Raw genomic sequence first — 26,769 nt, 5'->3', positions numbered from 1 at the left:
TGGGGCAACATTTTATGATCTGTAAACGGTAAAATATTAACGGTAACAGACTTTTCAGACTTTGGGGCAACATTGTATGTTCTGTAAACGGTAAAGTATTAACGGTAACACTTTACAATAAGGTTAATTAGTTAACATTAGTTAATGTATATCACTCTTAAAAAAAGGTTCCTCGAGGTTCTATATAGAACCCTGGTGTTCTGTACTTGGCCAATAGAACCTTTAACAAAATGGTTCTATGTAGAACCCTTGGAGAGCAAAGAACCTTTTTTATTAAAATGGTTCTATAATTCATGTTTTATGACTGAAGTGTAAACAAAACATTACACAATATTAATAGGCCTACACAACACATTCACAAAGCTTTTTGAATGACTGCTGTAGTCAAACACAAGTCAATATTAATATCTAGTCAATGTATGATTTGAGCTTTCTTTATGCACGTTTATACATTAGCATGAAACTTATATTTCCTAATACATTATAGTTTGCCTTTTTGACAAATAGTGTACATTTATTTATTAGATGTTTTAATTGTTCATGTATTGTTTTTTTTATCTGCATTGTCAAATATCAAAAATGATTTGTTTTTCCTAATTTCAGAGATACATGTAAAAGTTACTGTACATGTACATACAGTACATAAACAAGCTTATGTATGTTTATTGCAAAGTGAAAATGCTTAAATTAAATAATTCAAAGTAAATGGTTTAATGTAATTAAACATCTTTAATGTAAAAAAAAGTTTGCTGTCTAATACAGAGTATACAGAGGTGCAATTTTAAATATGACACTAATATTTTTGTATAATCAATTGAATAAATGTATTTTTAGAATTTTCTGGATTGGTTATATTTTCTTATTCAATAATAATTAACTTGTTTAATAATAAAGTACCCTTAAATGGTTCTATATAGAACCATCTAACTTGGATTCAAAGAACCATTTGGTGTTCTTTTTATGGAACCCATGGTTCTATATACAACCATTTTGGAGTTCCATATATGAAGCGGTGATAGAACCATTTCTGGTTCTAAATAGAACCATTTCTTTTAAGAGTGAACTAACATGAACTAACAATGAACAATACATTTGTTACAGTATTTAATAATCTTTCTTAATAAAAATACAGCTGTTCATTATTTTTTCATGACAGTTCACTGTGCATTAACTAATATTAACAAATCCAACCTTTGATTTTAATAATGAAGTAGTAAATGCTGAAATTAATATTATAAATGCGTAGAAGTATGGTTCATTCTTAATGAAATCACTAATATCAAGGTTGCACTTCATTTTAAGGTGACATGGTTACATCGTACTTACTCAAACAAGTACTGAGTACTATTAATTAACTTCATGTACTTACTCTAGAGTTACAGTAAGGGTTAGGGTTTGGCTTAGGTTAGTTACTTATGCATAATGTACTGTTACTACTATAGTAAGCACATGTATTAATGTGTAATTATGTGACCTTCAAATAAAGTGTTACCAATATAGTGATACTAGCATCTGTGTTATTTTTACTGTAATACCAACGCTATCTCACGACCAATTCGTACGAATTTGTACGAGTGATTAAAAGGTGGCTAATTCGTACGAATTTGTACGACCTCACTCGTACGAATTTGTACGATTTGTCTAAACCCACGTGACGGTTGGGTTTAGGGGCGGGGTCAGGGGTAGGTCATTCGAATGAATTCATACGATTTTGGCAAATCGTAAAATATGTACGTTTTAGCAAAAAACGTACAAATTCGTACGAGTGAGGTCGTATGAATTGGTACGAATTAACCACCTCGTAAAATTCGTACGAATTGCCGTGAGATCGGGTTGGTAATACTGTTAAAACCGGAGCATTACAGTAACGATAGTTTAGCCAGAATCACTGAGAAGAAGGACAATCACAAAAAAAAGTATAATAGTAATGGGAATCAATGATAAATATGCTTAATTATTCATGCACAATATATCATTATATAACTTTTATATAAATATTAATATAATAAATGTAATGATATATAAAATTATAATTATTCATATTATATTATAATAAAATAAAAAAATCCTTCATTTTGGTGTGAAATGTGACCTGGAAATGTTTTTGACTGATTTTAAAACTCACATGCTGAGGAAAATGTAATAAATCCACAAAGAAAATGCAGAATAGCAACAGTTTCTGTAACAATCAACAGTGTAACGGGCAAAATGAAGTCGGAGGAACTACACAAAAAAGGACTTTATCGCCTGAAGGATCAAATGTGCACATTCTCTCCTCTGACTCAACCAAACCTGTCTCGTTTTCATCAATATGCAAAGCACACAAGTCTGTTCTCAAGGCAAGCCATAAAATAGAGGCACAAGTGACACCGCCAAAGTAGGAAACCATCTCAGTGGAGACAGAAGTCTGCCGCTGGGTCTGTAAATGAAAGGGAAGATAATAATTGGGCCTTGGCGGCCATTTTCCATTCTACTGCACTCAGTATTCCAGTCTTTCGACAGCAGGTGATTTCTGTGATGGCAATTATCGTGACCGTTTAAGCTACTGAACTAAGCATATTAGACCTGGGCTTGTTTGCTACATTGAAATGGGGAAGGTTTGTGGTGGCTGATAAATCATTATGAAAAGACTAAAACGGTGAGGAGTGGATTGAATGTGGTGCCAAATAGAGCCGCCTGCCTAAGTCACTGCCACTTTCTCAATAGAATCCCTTTGTTAATACCATTGACTAAAGGCTGTAGTAGAATTAGTCCATGTGTGGATTCTCACACTGTTACAATTAAAGAAGTGGTTGTAATGTCTTGGCTTTAGTGATATATATGTGTGTGTTTGTATATACTGTATACTGTATATATATATATATATATATATATATATATATATATATATATATATATATATATATATATATATATATATTCAATTAAAATATAATCAAAGTTTTTTATATATTCAACGTTTTTAAATGAGTAGGTTTATATTTCTCCATCATTTTTTATTTGATTACGCTGTTCGCAATGCTCCATGTAGGTCTTTCCATCACTAAAGCCATAATTTTCTCAGTCTTTTAACTTCTTTTTGTCTGATTTTCAAATATTTTTTTGCTCCAAATCAAAGTTTGTAATGTTATGATTCACCCCGTAGCTGGTTGGCTTGGTTCATACCTTATAATAATTAAAAAAATACTTTTTTTTTTTCACTGTGGGAGAAATTAATGAAAAACAGTTCCCTTTCAGTCGAGAACGTCAGACGTATTCGACGTCGACTGAAATGGGATCACGCCAGGGAGCCAATCGTCTTCGAGTATCTTAGAACAAGCCAATACACATTGGTGTGCGAGATCTGCATCTCACACTCCGCCCGCGCGCGGGTATAAAATGGAAGTAGATGCACGCACCATTTGCCTTTCGCTTCGGAGCAAGCTTCATGTTTTGGTCTTCTGAAGAGTGTTGTTATACAATGAGCGAGTATGTCGGCGCTTCTTCTGGAAGTCTCTCCCGGTGTTGGTGGTTACAGCGCGAGTGCAGCAGTGATCGCAAGCTTTCGAGCTCTCAACTGCTATTCTCACAGCACCCAAATTTCTGTTTGTGTTTGTTTGTCTGACAGTTGGTTCAGGGCGAGAAAGTGAGTGCTTCACTGATATGGGCTGCACCATCCCTGTATCAGTGTTGCCGTGGTCATTTCCTTTTGTGCTCCGGCACTGGTGAGAGTTTTTCACTTCCTGAAAGAGCAACACGTTTGCGTCTTTTTCAAGATGTCATTACGCCCGTGTGTTTCTGGATGCGGTCATTCCGTCTCTCTCGACAGGCACAATTGTTGCATCACGTGTTTGGGCTTACAGCACACTGAAGCAGCTTTTGTGGACAGTTCATGTTTTCATTGCGGGAATATGACTGTCGCGGTGTTGAGATCGAGACTCGCCTTCTTTACCACGCCCCGCCCTCGGGTGCCGCCTGGGATGGGTGATAGGAGGATAGTGTTGGATGTCTAGCCCAGTAACCATTCCATGTGGGCTCCTCACTCCTCCCTTCCACCGCAGCCGGTGGAGTCCCCCGTGGAGCGTGCTGGTCCATCTGTGATGGGTGGGCCAGCCATTTCACCCGGGGCTCCCCCAGAGGACGCCTATTGCAGCTTCGGAGGGTGAGCTGGCCTCTGGAAATGATGACTCGACTGCTTTGTCTCCCTCTGGGAGCATAACGTTGCCCGAGCCGGATCCAGAATTGTCCGCTATGCTGAAATTGGCAGTCAAGGCTGTCGGGCTTGAGTGGAACGCCCCACCGTAGCCCTGTCCTATTCCACTAAAAATGTAACGGAGGATCGGGAGGATTTTGTCTAGGCACTGGAAGGTGGCAGCTTTAGTGGCGCTTTCAATGGGGGATCCCATTTCAGTCGATGTCGACTACGTCTGACGTTCTCGACTGAAAGGGAACGTCCTGGTTGCGTATGCTGAAGAAGGGAACGGAGGACATAGTTCCTTCGCCACTATTGCTCGGCTCCTCAGCGAAAAGCAAATGGTGCGTGCATCTAAATCCGTTTTATACCCGCGCGCGGGGCAGAGTGTGAGATGCAGATCTCACACGCCAATGTGTAATGGCTCGTTCTAAGATACTCGAAGACAATTGGCTCCCTAGCGTGATCCCATTTCAGTCGACGTCGACTACGTCCTCCTTTCCCTCCTTTAGGTAACGGTGGGTTGCATACGCAAGCAGGACGTTCACTGTTCACTGTTGCACTCTAATAATATATGAATAGTTCTGACTTAATTCTGATTGGATGAGCAGAACTCCACCTATAGTTGTGACCACACATCAGTTGAATTCTATATTCATGCGGCAACCATAAACAGCTAAATCATTTTGCAGAATAATCTTTTTTTTTTTTTAAAGCTTTGGATCTCTAAACATCCTCTATGCACTCGCATGTGTTTCTATGATGCTGTAATTTTTAAGTAACATCCTAACCAACATTAGTCATGCAACTATATCTTCTGAAAAATAAATGGCAAAGAAAAAACCTTTATCATCTGACTTATTTCCACCATCACATGTACAGTATACAGTAAACCATCTTACCACCCAACCCTGATCCACCATGACCCATTTCTACGAATAATGATTTTCCTAGCTTTCCCAAACACTCCTACATCTTCCATTGGGCTTACGTATTGGTAATTGTCTCTGCACATTAGTCTGAAATACCCTAAATGTTCAGGACTTCCTGTCGGAAGGCCAAGAAATGGCACTGCATTATACATTCTAGAATAAAACCCTGACATATCTGCATTAAAAGACTTATATTGATTTAAAATATAAATCCCATGCTAGCAAAGTGCATTCACACAGCCTGAAGTTTGCCGTCTTTGTTCTGCTCAAATTGGGTTTGAGGCTGCCAGTGAAGGATCGGGCAGGCAGGTAATCCCAGAATGCAAATTGCCTGGAAAAACCTATCTATTGCATCCTTGAATGGAAGTTTTCGAAAGGGTCAGGTCTCCCGCGCTCTTAAGTTTACTGTGAGTTTAATGGGATTAGAAAAGCATGCAAACTCACCATCTTTACGCTTTTTTGAGATTACATAAGAAGTAAGGGGGGTGGTGCGGTTTTTGTATTTGTTCGGGCACTGCCAGATTTCTGCTACATGCCAAAGGAGCAGTTTCGTTACATTATTCAGAGGCTGCAAGACTCCACTTTGGCATGCCTCAAAATTTAACTCAATTATGCCAGGCTAAGAGAGAGTGAGACACAATAGACTAGCTGCACTGCGTGCTTCTATGACTGCAGGCTGAAGTGAAGTGACTAGCAGAGATACTCGCAGTAAAAATCCAGATTGAATGTATACAGGCCTTCACCTCTTCTGTCAAACACAGGCTTGAGTTTATTCAAAAGTGAATAGATCAATAAATACCCTAAAATATAATACATAGAGGCACAAATGGACACATACAATTTTCAGTATCTGAAGCTTAAACTGTTATCACAATCCCTAACTCGTTGTGCTGTATTACAGAAACTTCCTATCTTAGCTTTTGACTTAAGATTTAAAGAGGTTCCATTTTCCCATGTAAAATTACCATGGTTACTAAACAGATAGAATAGGATTCTTAGATAGGATGTTTTTGTAAAACAGGCCGGATAAGTAAAAAAAAAAAAAAAAAAAAAAAAAAAAGTATATATATATATATATATATATATATATATATATATACACATATATAAGCATTGATTTTAGATTAAAAAATCCAGTGTAAGTGATTTATTCTAATTTACAAAAGGAAAAATAATCAGAGTCATATTGTTCGGGTTCTGTCTTGATTCATTGGGTTTTTGTTATTGTGTCATTTGCATGACGATGATGTACTAATTTTTCTCTTTTCTTTGCGATTTTCGTGTCGAGACGACAACACGGATCCAAGAAAGTAACTAAAACCGTTGTATTATTCATGCCAGACCAGCAGTTGGCGATGTAAAGAAACGCCTGAACACGTACAGTAATATGGCATGCGTACTGTATGACGACACAGTTTTCACAAATTCACGTTTTCGTAGATTACACGGAGATGATACAGGTACTGTTTTTAAAAAACGTTCACTTTGGAACCTGTTTTCAAAAGTTCGCGTTTTCATGACCCCCCAAACGCCACAGTTGTTTAAATGAATGACCAAAAGTTTTAGTTTTTAGGTGAAAATTAAACTGGCCCCTTTGTTTAATGCATATCCTTTCAGTTTACTGACAGTGCCTTTATACAAATGACAGTCATTATACAAAACAATCGGAGACAGAACTAGTATGGTAATCAGTGAGTGGTAAAATGCACTTTTATGGACTTCAAAACAGAAACGGCCATTCACTGCCATTATAAAGCTTGGAAGAGCCAGGACATTTTTTTGAATATAACTCCAATTGTATTCGTCTGAAAGAAGAATTTCATGTATACTTAAGATAACACAGTCTCACCCCAAAACGTCACATACTGACGGGTCTTGACCATACGGCAACATACGACGAAAAGGGTTAACGTCCATGTGTGACGATTCGGGTATGGTTGGGTTTAGGTATGCGTTAGGGTACCGCTAGGAGGCGCTGCTGGTGCGCTTATTTCTGCGTCTCATATTGACGTTATAGGGGTACCCTTTTCGTCGTATGTTGACGTATGGTCAAGACCCGTCAGTATATGACGTTTTGGGGTGAGACCGGGCTGCTTAAGATTACTTGAGGGTGAGTAAACCATGGGCTAATTTTCATTTTTGGGAGAACTAACCATATAAACAGCATATAAATCCAAACTGCAGTTTGGATTTATATGCTGTTTATATGGTTAGTTATACACTGCAAAATTATATACAAAATTATTATACACTGCAGTTTGGATTTCTGCAAAAAATACTTTCTTAATTAGTATTTTTGTTTTGTTTCCAGTCCAAATATCTAAAAATTCTTAAAACAAGAAGCGTTTACTAGAGAAGTAAAATGACATAAGAAATTCTATTTTGTTTTAAGATAAAAAGAAAGTAATTTTAGCTTAAAACAAGCAAAATTATCTGCCAATGGGGTAAGAAAAAAAATCTTGGTTTCCATTTGAATTAAGATTTTTTTTCTTGTTTTCCATTCGAATTCAGATTTTTTTTCTTACCCCATTGGCAGATAATTTTGCTTGTTTTAAGCAAAAATTACTTAAATTACTTTCTTTTTATCTTAAAACAAAATAGAATTTCTTATGTCATTTTACTTCTCTAGTAAATGCTTCTTGATTTAATAATTTTTAGATATTTGGACTGGAAACAAAACAAAAATACTAAGTAAGAAAAGCATTTTTTGCAGTGATGAAATGTCGACCTAGGGCGAGCTATAGGACTGTCAAGATTTGGGGGTGTTGATGGACTCGATATGCTCCATCTGTGTTTTGGTCATCGTTCTGAATCCAATCTGGATGTAGTCTTTCACAAAACCATTTTTACCAGCTTTTAACTAAAAATGTAGCTTTTTCAGTCAGGGCCGCTTTCGTCAAATGTATATTTATTATTATGATAATGCATACAGTTAGTGTTGGCGGTATTGTTGTGTTCTGTGCGTTCTCCATGCAGCCATGCCTGGACCGAGCAGGGAGAGCAGCAAGTCGAAACCCCCCGGGGTAACAGAAAAGATCCAGTAATCATGCATACATAATTACACAAATTTCACATGAGTTGTAACAAGCCAAAATACACGAGGAAGGATGATAACAATGAGATTTACTGTATGCTGAAGACAATCGTGAAACAGATATCAGATCAGATTACAGATTATATGTCAGCTAATGCGACAGAACTATTCAAGAGTTTATATAAATAAAATGTGTTGTTGTTTGTAGGGGTGTTCTTTTCTTTGATATATTGCCTGTTCAGATATTCATACAACAAATATTCGGGAGGGGCATGCAAATTTTAAGAAAATGGTAAAAAAATGCTGGCGGTGGCTGGCAACTTAAAAAAAAAAAAAAAACACTGGAAAGAGTTAAGAAGTCTAGGCTACTTTTATGAATTACTTTTAGTAATGGACTACTTTTATGTTACTTTAGACTTATGTGATTCAGATAGACTTATTTTTCCCATTCCATTTCTTTTTATGGGAAAGTTTGGATTGGATATTCTGCCTGTGCCTAATGTCTTCTTACGTGCTGAGGTGAGAAAGTCATACACGTTTGGGATAACATGAGTAAATGACGACAAAATTTCCATTTGTTGGATGAACAATTTCTCCAGCCCTAAGAAAACAAAATAGCTTTTTAACTGTCAAGCCACTTACTAAATATGCTCCATTTTTGAGTTAAACGCAAAGGACGTATTTTCCCAAGGTGACGCAATTACAATTCCCATTTGTCCGTTTAGACAGATTGACAGATCTGCAAAACTTAGACTTAAACTGACTGAAAAATAATTGCCTTGCTTTGGCGTGCGTGTGAGCAGTAGAGCAGAAAATAGAAGCTAAATTTTGGCCCGTGCGCCACACCCCCTGTCCTCCACCCCCTTTAACAAAACAGAAGGGTATGTAGAACAGGCAAAGTGGAAAAAAGCTTCATCTCAGCTCTTTGCTTTTAAAAATAACAGCCATTTTGGTTAAAAGGGCTGAGCAGAGAGCCAGTGATGTATAACCAAGACCTTGCATTTAATTAAGCTGGCCTCTTCCACTTTTCTGCAAGCATGCATAATCATTTCATACACCGTGATATCATCTGCCTAATGCGCTATTTTACCATACAGTTAAACCTGGGTGATAAATCTCACGCAGCTTTCTTTTAATAGATGCAGGCTGAATAATGCGTGCATTAGATTACCGGCCCAGCGTTGTGTGTGAGAGGAAATGCTTTACAATGATTAGGGCCACCTCTCCCAGCGGACACCGTCTTCATGCCCCCGCTGAGCTCCTGGCCAAATTGTTTATTTCATTTCTTCTGCATCAGATAATGCATTCGATTCACAACACGCATGAATATCGGCATGTAAAATGCACCCCCGCACTGCATAAGTGAGGGTTTGCCCTGCCTTCTAGTTTAAGTCTGGATGCGTTTTTTTTTATTGCATGACGAACGATATTGTCTTAGGTCAAGAGTGGACAACACTTATCTCTGCTTCCTTCAAGCATAGCAGCATTTGTTCTCCTGCAAATGGCTTTGTTTGCAAATGTGTGGTTGGCGTGCCTCAACATATTATGGTCATTACATACTAATATCATTCAGTGACAGTTATCAACCCCTGAAATTCTATCATTATTTTTCTGGATTCTGCCGACATGACTTAACTTATCACACTGATCACATCGCTCTACCGTTCTGCTCATGCGATTTCAAGAACAGCGCCGATGGATTTGTAAATTACCACTTTGACATCTGTCTTCTGTGTGGGAGGGATTAGCAAGTAATAACAGCCATATTTTGATCGCCGCCCGACTTGTGACAATTATGACAGACATCAAAACAGCCCCATTAATATTAATGAACGCCAGGTCAAACTGAACAATGTAGTTGGGTAGTTAGTGGTTTAACATGTCCTTGGACTTTAATTAACACAAATAATTTAAAATGTACATTAATATATTTATCTTAGTTACCATTTTGCATTTACTAATTCATTTTAAAAGGAATGTTTACAATATATTTTTAAGTACAAATACTGTATTCTATGTCTCTCAATTAATGTGAGCTAATAGAAGAGCTCAAAAGCTGCATGCTTTTTTTTTTAGCTTTTAGTAAGAATATGTGAGCCTTAAGGTTATAATTAAAGGAGAACTCCGGTCAATTTTAACATTCAACACGAGTGAATCTGACTGCAGTAGATGTGAAAGATATGAATAAAAATGATGTTATTTCAGCCAGCGCAAATACCTGTATTTACATCCTGTTTTCGGTCGAAGTCCAAAGTAGTCAAAGAGTTTGTCGAGTTCACGCACATGATCATAGGTAACTAAACTTATGCACGTGAACTCGACAATCGACAACTTGGACTTCGACCGAAAACAGGAAGTAAATACATGTATTTGCGCTGGCTGAAATAACATCATTTTTATCAAGGATGTTAAGAGACTAAAAGCAGGTTTAAAACTTGCCCCATTGAAGTCAACACTGTGCAATGGTGCAAAAGTGCCGATTTTTGTCGTTGTTCTCTGTATTGACAGCACTCCAAATTTACAAAAAAATGAGCTCAATGTTAAAATTGACCGGAGTTCTCCTTTAAGCTGGTGACAAAACAATGACAAAATTCGCAATTAGGAGATATATGCATTCAAAACTTAGTCCGCTAAAATGGACTGTACCAGACTTCAGCTTCCCATCCCATCTTCTGTCCAATCAAATGCTCTCTAGAATCTAAAGCATCCCGCCCACTACGCTAAATACCACCTGCCCAAAATGACTGATGACACGTACCGGAGCAATACGGGTTGGAGATGTGTGTTCTGTTGCTCAAACACTCAATTTTATTCCGTTTTCCAACCGTACGTTGGTTAAGATTGAATTTATTCACACCTCTACAATTGAATCCAACGTATCATCAGCGCTCGGATTCGCTTCCATGGTGCTGTCAAGTACGAATTGCAGTCTATGAGGTAAACTGAACGCTATTGGCTATTTAAAAAGGGGAGGAGCCATTCAATATGTCCCGCCTTAGCTTCGCGTTTCAGCGGAAATGACGTCAACGCATCGTACAAAGCTGCACGTTCCAAGGGACGTCAGGCCTTTAATAAATATACAATAATTACCAAAAAGCTTTAATAGTTTGAAATTGTTTTATATGGACCATGCCACAACACAAGTCAACTTCTGAAAAGTATGCTCTAAAATAAATGGTCGAACAATTATTTGTTGGATTATCATGTGGATATAATTTTGTTAAAATACATTATTTCCCTGTATCCCAGTATTTGTATACTATCTCTCCTAAAAATGTTATGATATAATATAATACTATTTCACCAATGAAGAAAATTGTGTGAGTTCTTATGGAACAAGGTGGAATTCCGGATGGAATTTTATAACATAGTATGTCCAAAAACATTTACTTACAATACACAAGTTCCCAGTACCATAATAGTAGAGATGTCCAAAGTTACATGTAGTAAAAGGGTGACTTAGTCACCCAAACAGTGCTACAATGTTAAGTTACAGAGCACTGAAATATTCAAAGGCTGAAGAGATTTTAAATAAGCAGTCACAAGTAAAGCATTGCTCCCCCCAGTCCTGTGCTAGAGCTCTATGAAATCCAACCAGTGTCTGACTACTGACATTGACAAATTAAGTAATTAAATTTATGCAATCTTTGTGCTCGGTTAGCCTTTGAATGCTGCCAGTGAATGCACAAACTCTGGAGCAGGCTAGTTGAGATATTAGATTGCTTCTGAACTGACAAATCACAGTCGCACCATATGCATATTTAAATTAAGATAACAGTAGATATCAATGCGCACTTGGGTGTCAAGCAATTGGAATCGCTTCTATGAAGGAAAATATGCACATTGTTTAAAGTGGTGAGAAGCTTAGTTTTGTTTAGCATAACCAAGAGTGTATGAGATAAAATCAATATGAGGTGGTTTATTGCAAAGTAAATTCAGCTGTCTTGCAGGCATGAATTATAGCTCAAATTGTGTGAATTGTTGAGAAGAGGTAAGCAGCTGGACTGACGGTTATCACTCGGTGAATGGATTTTAAAACATTGACTTCACTTTTTTACAACCATTTGAAGTTTTGGGACTTTTGAAAGTTGTAGCACAATGGCGAGGCAGAGTCTTTGAAACAGAATGTATTATAGAGCGCATTAATTTCCCTGCCAGTGTCGTATAACATGTTTTAACAAGATCACAGTTGTTGTAATGTAATGAATATCGCAACCCCCAAGTGCCCCTCGTGTAATTCACATGCATGTCAGTGATACAATAGGATCTTTTACGCGTCAGCGCTCGGAGGACGGTTGGAAAGAGACAGTCTTAGCCTCGGGAAGCTGGAAATGAGGCTTAACAAAGTCATGTTTCGTGAGCGTGAATGTATGGTGGAATTACACAGCTTCAGTTGAACAAATATCTCTAGGGTTCATTTCCACTGCTGCCAGGGGTTGCCAGCCCTCGTATAATACGGAGTCATCCCATATTTAAGAAAACAGAATTGCGTTCTCTTTAAATCTAGCCTTACACACCGAGAAAGCTTCAGTAGGTGCATTTGAAGTAGATTTGCAAAGTGTAAAACAATATATAACAAAATCACACATTATAATGGAAAGCAGCTTGCATAAGATGGATCTGGAATCTAGACTACTGTATCTATTCTATTGCAGCAAAAAATGGATACTACTTTTGACAGCAGGATCAAGTAAGATGAAGACAAGGGCAGCAAACTCTCAAGCATTTAAAAAAATGCAAGCTAAAATTCATTACATTCGATGTCTTTCATCCCATTTAAATAAATGCACATATTAATTTCAGTCTCGTGGGTACCCACGAGGGGCGAAGGGCCTGCGAGGGGCGATGGGGCTATTGTGGCGAGCAGGACGAGGTCGAGGGGCGTGGGAGGACGGCCCGAGGCCGGTGGCGTGATTACTGATGAGTGACACACCGGTCTCGTATCTCTCACAGAGGAGCGGAAGCATAAAAGGAGGAGCGACGACAGTGGAGATAGAGAGGAACAGTTTTGTTTTGTTTTATCATGTGTGGCGGCAGTCGACCGTGAGGGTCTGCCATCTTTACTTTCGTTTTTGTATTTGTTTATTTATTTATTCAAATCTTTGAATGTTCGCCGGTTCCCGCATCCTTCTTCTTCCCATAACAATGAACTTCGTTACATGAAAGTCATAAAGTCACAATTGCATGATATAAAGAGATATAAACTCGCAATTCTGAGGGAAAAAAGTCAGTCTTTTTTTCCATAGAAGTGGACTTTATAACTCACAATTTTAACGTTATGGGCCCTATCTTGCACCCAGCGCAATTGACTTTGTACAGCGACGCATGTATCATTCCTATTTTGCACCCGCGCACAGCGGACTTTTCCCTCCACAGACGCACGTCGGTAAATTAGGGAATGAACTTGTGAGAGGACGCTCTGATTGGTTTATTTCACGTTACAACCACACCTATGAATAATGAAGCTACTTCAGACCAACCGATTTTAGATTTGCGTCGGGCGCAAGAGTTATTTATCCCGCCGGTATAATAGCAACAGCGCCGGGATCCGCCCACAAAGTTACTTTGCGTTTCGCGTTTGATACTTGCGTTTCAGATCGTTAAAATAGGGCCCTGTATCTCACAATTCGAAGAAAAAAATTCTGAATTGTGAGATATAAACTCGCAATTGCGAGAAAAAGTTTAAATTGCGAGAACAAAAACTTTAAATTGCGAGTTTGTTACAGAAACTCGCAATTCTGACTTTATAACACGCAAATGTGAATTTCTATCTTTATATCTCGCAATTCTGAGAAATAAAGTCAGAATTGCAAGATGTAAGCTCGCAATTGTGAGATAAAAAGTTGCAATTATCTTTACAAATTTTTTAATCTGTGGCGGAAACAAGCTTCCATAGTTTTCCAATCAATACATTACAGCGTAAATAAGAATCAGGTTTTTGGCCGAACTGCTGCATGAGCATTTGACTCTCAACTACATCTTACATCTTACATCTCAGCACGGTTAAGCAGCAAACCAGTATTGCGACAGTAAAGTTGTGATGGACCCTTGTGGAAAAAAAGTGCACTTTAGTGTACTTTTATAAAGTGTACTTATTACACAAATAATATACTTTAAAAGTATACACTTAAGTGTGAATTAAATGCAATCTTTTGGGCGCACTTAATGCACATTAAGTATAATTAATTTCAAATTTATTACATATTAAGTTGAAATAAAATGCAATAAGTTGCCATTAAGAGTGATTTTTTGGAACAACTTAAGTGGGACTTTAATACAACTTTATATCTACTTTCATAATTGCTTCTAGTGTCCTTAAAATATACTTAAAGTGCACTACACAATATACTGACACGCAATTAATGTGAACTAAAATATACTTTAATGTCAGTTAAAAATACACTTAAGTGTGAATTAAATGTATTGTTTTGGGCGCACTCAATGCACATTAAGCGTAATTAATTTCAAATGTATCACATATTAAGTTGAAATAAAATGCAATAAGTTGCCATTAAGAGTGATTTTTTGGAACAACTTAAGTGGGACTTTAATACAACTTTATATCTACTTTCATTACTGCTTCTAATGTCTTTAAAATATACTTTAAGTGCACTACACAATATACTGACACGCAATTAATGTGAACTAAAATATACTTTAATGTCAGTTAAAAATACACTTAAGTGTGAATTAAATGTATTGTTTTGGGCGCACTCAATGCACATTAAGCGTAATTAATTTCAAATGTATCACATATTAAGTTTAAATAAAATGCAATAAGTTGCCATTAAGAGTGATTTTTTGGAACAACTTAAGTGGGACTTTAATACAACTTTATATCTACTTTCATTACAGCTTCTAGTGTCTTTAAAATATACTTTAAGTGCACTACACAATATACTGACACGCAATTAATGTGAACTAAAATATACTTTAATGTCAGTTAAAAATACACTTAAGTGTGAATTAAATGTATTGTTTTGGGCGCACTCAATGCACATTAAGTGTAATTAATTTCAAATGTATCACATATTAAGTTGAAATAAAATGCAATAAGTTGCCATTAAGAGTGATTTTTTGGAACAACTTAAGTGGGACTTTAATACAACTTTATATCTACTTTCATTACAGCTTCTAGTGTCTTTAAAATATACTTTAAGTGCACTACACAATATACTGACATGCAATTAATGTGAACTAAAATATACTTTAATGTAATATACATGTACATCGTTCGTTATATAATTAAATACATTTATAATTTAAAAAAATTATAATAAATTTGTAATTTAGTACATTTCAAATTTTAATAAAAAAAAATCTCTTAATAACCTAGTTACAATCAAAAGAAACACTATACATAAACACAAACAGTTACAACACTTTAACTCCTTTAGAAAGAGTCTGGAGGACAATGAAGCTTATATGCACAATCATTTTCTTCCTCAAATACCCTAAACATCACAGAAAACATTATGCATTTTTACATTTTCAGAAAACATTCTGTATGATATATAATATTGTTTTTGTTTCCATGTAATTTACTGGTACTACTACTTTTGGGGTAATTTGGAATTTGGTCCCCATAAAAAAAAACACATACACATACACACACACACACACACACACACACACACACACACACACACACACACACACACACACACACACACACACACACACACACACACACACACACACACGCACGCACACACACCTAATATTAACAAAGATGAATAAATACAGTAAATAAATTGTTCATTGTTAGTTCATTTTGGCTAATGTATAAACTAATGTTAGCAAATGAGACTTAATATTAAAGTAAAAATATTAAAGCTCTTAAACCTTTACTAGCACCAACAGAACCAAATGGTTTCTTCTAAAATCTTACTCAATTAAAGTGAATGTAAGTTTGTCTAAAAACAAAAAACAAAACAAAATCTGAAGAACTCCAACGGCATAAAAACAAGAAAACCAAAATCTTTTGTCACCAAATGTTTTGAAGTTGTTGGAAAGTGCTGTTTATGTCTATGTCCCAGAAGCTCTCCAGAGTATATGTGAATGGAAATGTTCCAGAGAAGCAGGAAAGTCAGAAAAAATACCTTGAAGAAAGAAAACAAAAACAGAAGGAAAACAATTGTTTATAAAAACAGATCCAGTCCATTATTATATTTGGCTCAATTGAATGAAAGTGATAGACATACAGTTGCGCTTTAAAGTTTATATACACCTTGCAGTATCTGCAAAATGTTAATAATTATAGTAATAAGAGGGATAACAAAAAATGTTGTTCTCTTTTTATTTAGTACTGCCCTGATGAAGCAGTTTATTCATTCCCCAATCAAATGTCAATACATTTTCGTCATAGTTGTCGTCATTTAAAACTGGTTTTTATTTAGTTATCGTCTCGTTTTCGTCTGTGAAAAAATGTTGGTGACGAAAATAATGATACAAATTATTCGTCATTAGTAACATTGCAAGATGGCTGTGGATGAACACCAGTTGTTTGAAACAGCTTTGGCCGCTACAATGAACGAGTTAGACTTTTATCTAAAAGAGGAACCGAAGACGGTGCTCGAAACGTTCCTTTGTAAGAAGGATGTTTTTACTGTTTTGCCGGCAAGAGTCTAATCTACCAGTTAGCTCCGCTGGTAGCTAGGCGTTTGGGGCTTAGTTGTGATTGGTCGTACTAGTATTATCCAATTGCGTGCAGTGAGATTTTCAAATACATGCTTGGTGCCGCCCCTCGAGTTGGGTGATTTATATTACTCAATGCCAGACCCTTAATCTTTCGGATTTGGGTCTGGATTTCCAGGCTAGCAGTTCCTGGATGTTAAAGTTGAATTTACTGTCCAATTCGAACCACTGAATTTGCGAAGCGGAAAATTGTTTTTGACCAAAAATCACCTGTTAAATATTATAGGTTGTATTTTTAAACCATTTGAATATTTTTTAAGTAAAATATTAAAGGTGAATATGGATTATTGGATTTTTAATAATGAAAATGGGTTTGAAATGTTTTTAATCGAAATATTCACAGCTTAAATTTCAACCCAAAATGCAAGCCCTAAAAATACAATGCATTAAAATGCAAGCATAGTTAATGCAATGCATTTTTTTTTTTGTTCAAGTAGTGCAATTCAACAGGCTTTTTTGTTTCAAAAACATTTGCCATTATTTTACTTCCATACCCAAGACCCATGCACATGTTTCCTCATCTTGGATGGTAAGTTTCAGCTTACCGCGCACATCTTCATGAAGGATGTTCCTGTATTTACTGGTACCACGGTTGACACAGCAATTCTGCGGCCCTCTTCCTTTGGTTTGATACCTGTAAAATATATGATGATTATAGGGGCATCTGTAAATGCACAGGTGGGAATTTATTACTTGCAAATGGAGAAGATTCAAAGTATTTAAAAGCTATAGGGATAGTAAGTGACTTGATAGCAGTGTTTCAGCTTGATCAGGGTGTGCTGTCTGTGCAACAATTCATGACAAATTATGTAACGTTAACATCACCTCATCAATAAAGGCCTGTGATTCCACACCGCTTGCACTGTATCTCCAATCACATATGAACTGATCCTGCAAAATGAACGTGTAACTCCAGATAAGCACAAAAAAATGACATATTCCAAAACAAATAGTAACTGAACAACTCACTCTTCAAATGCAAAAATAAAAAAATAATGCTACATTACAAGCATTATTTCTAGAGTGATATATTACATTTTTATGGTGGTTATAACATTGATTATATGTATTAAATGTATATAAATGTCTTCGAGTGTTACAATATTGGATCTGTATTTAGCAAATTTGACTAAGTCATTTAGTAATTTTTAAATGATTTAAAAAGTCGGTTTAATTAAATTATATATATTTTCAGCAGCCAAATTCGTCGAACACACCCACACGCGAACATATTATGATGTAAGAAATTATTAGAATGCAATCATAGATAAATTATTGAAAACCTGATTAATTCACCTCCCGAGTCTATTGCGTCTGTCTGCGATTAAAATAATGTAATGTGTTACACAGTCTTAATCGCAATAACAACTGCCATGTTACGGTGAAAATGTTAAAATAAAGAAAGCATCAAGATATACTTACTTGACTCATTATTGCAGTATAACGTCTCATCTGTAATCAAACGTGGCGTTCTCTTCCTGATTGCGCAGCTTCAGTTTCCTTTCCTCACGAATCGCGATTACAGAAACATAACAGTGCATTTTTCAAACTCTAGTGAAGTAGTGCGTCATCGTGACGTAGTATATCTGGCGCATGCGCATTAAATAAAGCTAATATATGTCATGCATGGTTATATTTCAGCTTTTTAATTTCTGTTCAAACTCATTGTGTTGTTAGACTCTGTAAGTTCACAAAACTTGATTCATTCACCTAACTAAAAGTCAATCATTTTTATAGTGTAGTGTAGTCTAATTTAAATTAAATGTATTTTAACTGCATTTAAATGCAGTTTAATTTTGTTTAGATTTGTTTAACTTTGCTCACAATTAAATGTGTTTAATTTAATTAGATCAACATAATGATATTAAAAGTATTCTCTACACAGATGTAAAGTACAATACGTTAATATTACATTAAGAACTCCTCTCATAAATGACATTTTATTGTCAAATATTATGTAGAAAACTGACACTTTTAATTGAGTTCATAGAGCAGAAGCTGGTGATAAAAATGTCAACAATAAGTTGTACTGGAGTATACTGTATAAACAAATGTATTGCAGTTTAGAGGAAAAATACATTTCAAGTGCATTAATGCACACAATATATTATAGACTAAACACATTTATAATACATCAACAAAATAATTTTGGACAACACACTTGAGTTGAAATTAAAAACAATTATTTTCCATATTTTCCATTAAAATTATTATTTTATTTAGTATATTAGTCAATACATCAAAATAACTGTTTAAGTAAATCTTAAGTAGACATTATTACAAAGTGCCTTTTTAAAACATGCACTTACGTGTGTTTAGAAATATTGTGATGAAAGTGTACTTACTTTAAGTTAAACTTAATTAGACATTATAACAAAGTGCATTTGTAAAAAGTGCACTTAAGTGTGTTTAGAAATATTGTGATGAAAGTGTACTTACTTTAAGTTAAACTTAATTAGACATTATTACAAAGTGTATTTGTAAAAAGTGCACTTAAGTGTGTTAAGAAATATTGTGATGAAAGTGTACTTACTTTAAGTTAAACTTAATTAGACATTATTACAAAGTGCATTTGTAAAAAGTGCACTTAAGTGTGTTAAGAAATATTGTGATGAAAGTGTACTTACTTTAAGTTCAACTTAAGTAGACATTATTACAAAGTGCATTTGTAAAAAGTGCACTTAAGTGTGTTAAGAAATATTGTGATAAAAGTGTACTTACTTTAAGTTCAACTTAATTAGACATTATTACAAAGTGTATTTGTAAAAAGTGCACTTAAGTGTGTTAAGAAATATTGTGATGAAAGTGTACTTACTTTAAGTTTAACTTAATTAGACATTATTACAAAGTGTATTTGTAAAAAGTGCACTTAAGTGTGTTAAGAAATATTGTGATGAAAGTGTACTTACTTTAAGTTCAACTTAATTAGACATTATTACAAAGTGCATTTGTAAAAAGTGCACTTAAGTGTGTTAAGAAATATTGTGATGAAAGTGTACTTACTTTAAGTTAAACTTAATTAGACATTATTACAAAGTACATTTGTAAAAAGTGCACTTAAGCGTGTTAAGAAATATTGTGATGAAAGTGTACTTACTTTAAGTTCAACTTAATTAGACATTATTACAAAGTGCATTTGTAAAAAGTGCACTTAAGTGTGTTAAGAAATATTGTCATTAAAGTGCATTCCCTTTAAGTACACTTAAGTGGTATTTAATTTGAACTATATTATATTATCTGCAAGTGCACTTTTCAAAAAGTATACTTTTATGATATTAAGCACACAAAAAGTACGCTTTCAATACAATTAAGCACACTTCTTTTTCACAAGGGGATGACGATTGAAATCAAGGTAAATACGATTACAATGACATACAGGAGTCGTACTGTATATCAAGAGTTTGTTATTATTGTTGCGCAAACAAACCTCTCTCACCGCAAATATTAGGGATGGAAATATTAAATGGAAATATCATAGGGTTTCAGCACCTGAATCGGCACCTCATGTTTATTTTGTTACATGATCAACAATGTTTTCTCAGGAGATCGGGTTGAAAAGGAAAAGTTACTTTGTGTACCAGGGTAACTAGGGTATTCCTGCTTTTCTAAGTACCACCAACTGTTGAAGAATGAATTTTTATTTTCATTCAAGCTTAGTCCCACATAGCCAGATCTTTGACTGACCGTATAAGGTCTGGCTTGTTTACCGCTGGAAGTTGGACTGGACCGCCCACTTTAGTCAAGGAGAGAAACTATGCTCCTGGAAAACCTGCAGAAACCAGCCAGTCAGAGTGTTTCCAGTTTAGTGTGCCATATGCATCAGATGTTCAGCGAACGGAGCGTGGGCAGTCCGTGGGCCTGACGTCTGAGACTGAGACTATATTCAGCACGTCTGCTGTTTTTTATGCAATGGTCTGAACAGACAAAAACGCATGCAGTTCATGTTGGAACATTCATGCCAGCATTTAACCAGTCCACTTTCAGTCAGTTTCGATGCACATTTTTACAGGATTCGTTGCTATTTTAATTAAAACAACAACAACAACACAAATAACTTGACCTGCAGTCTGTTCGTCTTAAAATAAGGTATGTACAGTCCCAATTCTGCAGTGTTATTTAGTTTAATTGAATCTTAAAATGCCTTTATTTTACCACAGATACGGATAGCAATAAAGTAATGTGCCAGTGAGTGAGCACAAGTTGGCAACTCTGGCGTCTGCTCTGACAATGAGCTCTTCAAATAGCATTTGTATGCTCTCTCTCCTCTCTTTATTCTGTCGTCAATACATCTCTTGGTCTGATCAGGTCCATCTCCTATCTATGTAGGTGATTGTAGTCTGATGGCATCACAGCCTAGTGTGAGCATATTCCATCAGCATCACACACACTTCCATCACTCTCCTTTAGACGTTGACCTTGCGTCTGATCTGTAGCAAAGATATACAGATTACAGATATACAGAGTTACAAACCCTAGTAAGCTTTATCAAAGTGACCAAAATGTGGCCCAGGCAAATCCAGAGTGCATTGACAACTACTCGTGCCATATAATTCTAGAAGAAGTCAAGGTTTCACTTTATTTTGATGGTCCCTTTAACACATTCTGTTGACTTTAAGTAACGTTGCATCTGCATGTCTACTTACTCTCATTAGAGTGCTAGTAGAGTATCAGTAGACTGATAGGGTTAGGGTTAGAATAAGTTTACATGTAGTTCCAAAGTTACTTATTGTCTGTTGAAGGAGCATCAAAATAAAGAGTTAGCAGATATTAAATAGTTTACCCAAAAATGAAAATTAGCCCATAATTTACTCACCCTAAAGTCAGATGTATATGACATTATTCTTTCAGACGAATCCAATCAGAGTTTTATTCAACAATGTCCTGACTCTTCCAAGCTTTATGATGGCAGCGAATGGCCGTTTCTGTTTGAAGTCCATAAAAGTGTATCTATCCACCATAAAAGTGCATCTATCTATCATAAAAGTGCATCTATCCATCATAAAAGTGCATCTATCCATCATAAAAGTGCATCTATCCACCATAAAAGTGCATCTATCCACCATAAAAGTGCATCTATCCACCATAAAAGTGCATCTATCCATCATGAAAGTGCCTCCATCCATCATAAAAGTGCATCTATCCATCATAAAAAGTGCATCTATCTATCATAAAAGTGCATCTATCCATCATAAAAGTGCATATATCCATCATAAAAGTGCATCTATCCATCATAAAAGTGCATCTATCCACCATAAAAGTGCATCTATCCATCATAAAAGTGTATCTATCCATCATAAAAGTGCATCTATCCACCATAAAAGTGCATCCATCCATCATAAAAGTGCATCTATCCACGATAAAAGTCAAGTCAAGTCAAGTGCATCTCAAGTGCAAGTGCAAAGTCAAGTGCATCTCTCCACCATAAAAGTTAATCTATCCATCATGAAAGTGCCTCCATCCATCATAAAAGTGCATCATCCATCATAAAAGTGCATCTTTCCATCATAAAAGTGCATCATCCATCATAAAAGTGCATCATCCATCATAAAAGTGCATCTATCCACCATAAAAGTCAAGTCAAGTGCATCTCTCCATCATAAAATTGCATCTATCCACCATAAAATTGCATCTATCCACCATAAAATTGCATCTATCCACCATAAAATTGCATCTATCCATCATAAAAGTGCATCTATACATCATAAAAGTGCATCCATCCATCATAAAAGTGCATCCATCCTCCATAAAATTGTATCTATCCATCATAAAAGTGCATCCATCCATCATCCGGCCAGACGAACATATGGAAGTTGCGCTTAGATGAATCTGTTGAATCTGTATGTTTGTTTTGCCGGAAGCTAGTTATTTTACATTATAAAGTTTTAAATATGCATTGCTTCACGTCAGAAGGCCTTTATTAACCCCCCGCAGCCATGTGCACTTTTATAATGGATAGATGCACTTTTATGATGGATAGATGCACTTTTATGATGGATAGATGCACTTTTATGGACTAAAACAGAAACTAGCCATCCACTGCCATCATAAAGCTTGGAAGAGCCAGGATATGTTTTAATATAACTCATATACACCTAGGATGACTTGAGGGTAAATCATGGGCTAATTTTAATTTTTGGGTGAACTATCCCTTTAAGCAGACAGTCTACTAATTCTCCAATGAGAGTTAGTTGACATGCAGTTGCAACGTTACTTATAGTCAGCAGAATGTGTCAAAGTGACCATTAAAATAAAGTGATACCGAAGTCAAATCTAATTGAAAACATTTTGCCAAATAATTGCTTGTGCTGTGTGTTCATGTGCTTATTGAAGAGTCGTGTTATTAGCTCAGAAACATGCTGCAGTCAAACTCTATTTGGAAACAACTGTGAGTGTCAGACTCCTTCTCAGTCCTTCTCCGAGTCTACACTTTTTTCCACATCGACTGCTAGACTGGTTATTAGTCTGCTGTGAAGTCTTCAGTGAAAGCTTTGGAAAAAGGGTTCATTAAGGGTGCATGGTGCCCCACAATGGAGGCAATCTTGGGTACACTACTGAAGCCTGAAATTACAAATTGGACACCACATGATCTTAAGGACTTCACGGATGCGCACAAGTGAAGGCCACGAGACCACAAATTCATATCGAGTGTGCCTTTTGGGACAGGGCCTTAGTGGAGTCCTTTTTACCAACACAAGATAAAACAGCCAATTAGTAACATACAGTGATATTATGATGAGCCAGTTAAAGTCAAGCAATAAACAATGTTTTAATAAATATGCAAATAAATTATTAGCAATATATTTATAAATGAACTATAAATTATATTGCTGTAAAATGTTAGTTCACAGATTGAATTTTACTGTAAAGCGTTACATATTATTATTGGGTAATGCTTTTTTTTTTACACTGTCCTTACATCTTTCATGTTCTTAACAGTAATATCAGTAACGTATGCATAGTTACTTAAGCAGCTAACCCTAAACCAATACCCTGAGTACATGTTATTAATTAATATTACTAGTACTAATTAATGTAATTACACTGTAACAGCGACACTTTAAAATAAATGGTTACACTTTATTTTAAGGTGTCATTGTTACAGTGTGATTATATATTTAAGTAGTGAGTAATATTAATTAGGAACATGTACTTACCTACTGTGTGTGTGCGTGCGGCGCGCGCGTGTGTGTGTGTGTTTGAGTCAGTGCTTGCTAGATGAGCTGTTGAACAGATGCAGTCAGTTCTCAGACAGCGCCGGTATACAGTTCATCAGGCTGTTGTTTGTTGTGAAGTTAATGTGATAAAGGATTTTAAAAAAGGTAACATGAAAGCAACAAACACGAGCCGCAACTCTGACGAAGATGGGCTTTGAATGTATAATCGTGTTGTTTGCGGTATGTAAACAGATGTTGCCAATTAGTAATCAGTGAATACATCGAGTAATGATCAATGAACACAATTCTCCACTGAGACGTGCTGCACACTAATGCACGGTTTTAGAAATCCACACACAAATGCTGCTTGCAATCAATCAGATCACATTTTAAAATGAGAATAAGAGAAATGAATGGTTTGAGCTCATTAAGGGATTTTTTTAATAAAGCTGCTATACAAATAAAATGTACTTGATCTGATCAGTACTATATTAATACTGTTAAACATTAGTGTCTTTTATCATTGTCTATCATCATTATATCTTTCTGCCAAATAGTCCTTCATTAGCATAACCGTAGGCCATTAATGCACAATACTTTGCACGATAATATAGAATTGTAAAATGAGGTCACATGTGTCAGTTTATTAATTAGACAAAAAAATGCAACATCATTGCAATTTTTATTATATCTCCAACTGCTGTGAAGTGCATGTTCTTGTTTCTGATTTTCAAAGATTTGATTTGACTGAATATCAGAAATGTTGAAACACTAGCTCTCCCATTTATATACAGTTGCATTCCGTGATCCACCAAGGCAGGAAAGCTTTTGAATCATGTTTCTGAGATGTCTTGTCAGGCTCAACCATGCATTACAGTCTGGCATCCTGTTAAGTTTTTATTTTGCAAAAGACACATCTGCATGATTGAATACAGCTGACTTCCACACAACCTCTTCTCTAACATGCATTTGTTGAGCGAACCCGATCTTTTCCTCCGACGAGTAACTACCTCTACGGCTTCGCGATAAATGCAGCTGTCTTTTTATGAAGTAACATTTGTCTGTGGGAATCTTTTCTGAGTGCGTAAAGGCCCATTCACACCGAGAATGATAACTACACTGAACAAAATTATAAACGCGCTTGTTTTTGCCCCCATTTTTCATGAGCTGAACTCAAAGATCTAAGACTTTTTCTATGTACACAAAAGGCCTATTTCTCTCAAATATTGTTCACAAATCTGTTTAGTGAGCACTTCTCCTTTGCCGAGATAATCCATCCACCTCACAGGTGTGCATATCAAGATGCTGATTAGACAGCTGATTAAAAAAAAAAAAAGTGCACAGGTGTGCCTTAGGCTAGCCACAATAAAAGGCCACTCTAAAATGTGCAGCAAAGTGTTGCGTTTATCATTTTCTTCAGTGTATATTAGCGTTCACAACGGCAGACAATGTTGTTCTGTTTATTCGAAGTACACGCTGTGTTTTATGTCTGTTATGTTCTGATTGGCTGTCAATGTTTAATCGTTCATAAGCTGGGGGGGGGGGGGGGGGGGGACTTATTCTGTAAGTGATTCGAATGATTATTATTACACTCTTACACTTGTGGTGTGAACTTTACAACGGATTTTAGAACTATGTCTTTATCGTTATTGCTATTGTTAAAGTCCTTTGTGTGAACGGGCCTTTAGTTGTTTTTTGTTTTTGTTTTTTAACAAATGGTTATGTACATTATACGAGTGTGTTTTATTAATTTTTTTAATTTTATTTTGTTCTTTTCTAGCAATAGAGGTAACAGTTAATTATAAAAAATAATATAATTATAAATAATTATAAAATAATTTAAAAACATTAATAAAAAACACGTGGGTTGAATTTATTATAAATATTCATATTTGGTTCTTGTTATGGGACCAAATGTTTGTAGTTGTTAATTAACTTACAAAAAAAAGAATAATAATTTTGGCAAAAGAGCTGAGTGGTACTTATGAACGCACTCAACACACTCAACACAACACACATGTTTGTGAAAACTGATAACATATAATGAGGTTATTTCCTTCCTGTGCTGTAAAGGTTTCAAATGAAGCTTAATTACTTTTTTTTATATTAAATTGTCATTTTCCAAAATCATGTGGTAATACAGGTTGTGTTACTAATTAAAAAAGGGTTGAGTCAATAATTAATAATATTTTTTTACTGTAAAAAACTATGACATTGTATGATTAAAATTTTCGGATAGGAATGCCTCTAAAGCTTTGCAAAAGTAATGGACACCAGAGTGTGCGCCATTTGGAAACACACGTCTGTTTATAGCGGGGCGGCGCATTTTTATCCATCTTTCTCAGTCTCATTGTCTGCTTCTCTCTCGTCCTTCTTTCGTATCCTTCATTCACTTCTCAAGAGTGTTTCCACCCCAGACATTTCCTGTCACAGCCCGTGAGCGACCCCATGTTGATGGAGCCCTCCAGGAATTCAAAAACGCCAGGGTGGCATTTTCTTTCAAGTGATTGGTTCCCTATAAAGAAGTGGAGTCGTTTTAACAGCCCCGCCGCAAGTATGTTAGTCTTCCCTGTCTTTCTCCGCCCCTCAAGCAGCGCGTGTGTGTTTGAGGTTACAGCTGATCATTAAAATTCACACCCTCGTCGTTACATCAACCAAGAATGAAGCCAGATTGTTAGCGGCGTGCACGTCCCCTTAAATGAAGAAGACCCTTGTGTGAAATGTCAAAATTGATGTTTTATGCATGCTAGTGCGCCCATTAAAACTAATGCCAAATTTAAA

General features: G+C 35.9%; 1 protein-coding gene and 1 long non-coding RNA gene across 2 annotated transcripts in view; both read right to left on the bottom strand.

Moving 5' to 3' along the window:
- tafa5a (TAFA chemokine like family member 5a) overlaps positions 1–26,769 on the bottom strand; it is a 147,538-nt gene that overhangs the window by 117,442 nt on the left and 3,327 nt on the right. The window lies entirely within an intron of this gene.
- On the bottom strand, positions 16,127–18,401 carry LOC307004252. Its single transcript, XR_013798955.1, has 4 exons — positions 18,257–18,401; positions 17,660–17,725; positions 17,380–17,468; positions 16,127–16,239 (listed from the first exon to the last, which is right to left on the bottom strand). It is a non-coding gene; the product is annotated as an uncharacterized lncRNA (long non-coding RNA).

This window comes from Phoxinus phoxinus (assembly GCF_949152265.1).
Source record: "Phoxinus phoxinus genome assembly, chromosome: 9".
Classification (NCBI taxonomy): Eukaryota; Metazoa; Chordata; class Actinopteri; order Cypriniformes; family Leuciscidae; genus Phoxinus; species Phoxinus phoxinus.
This window is presented reverse-complemented; position numbering and strand designations above follow the sequence as displayed.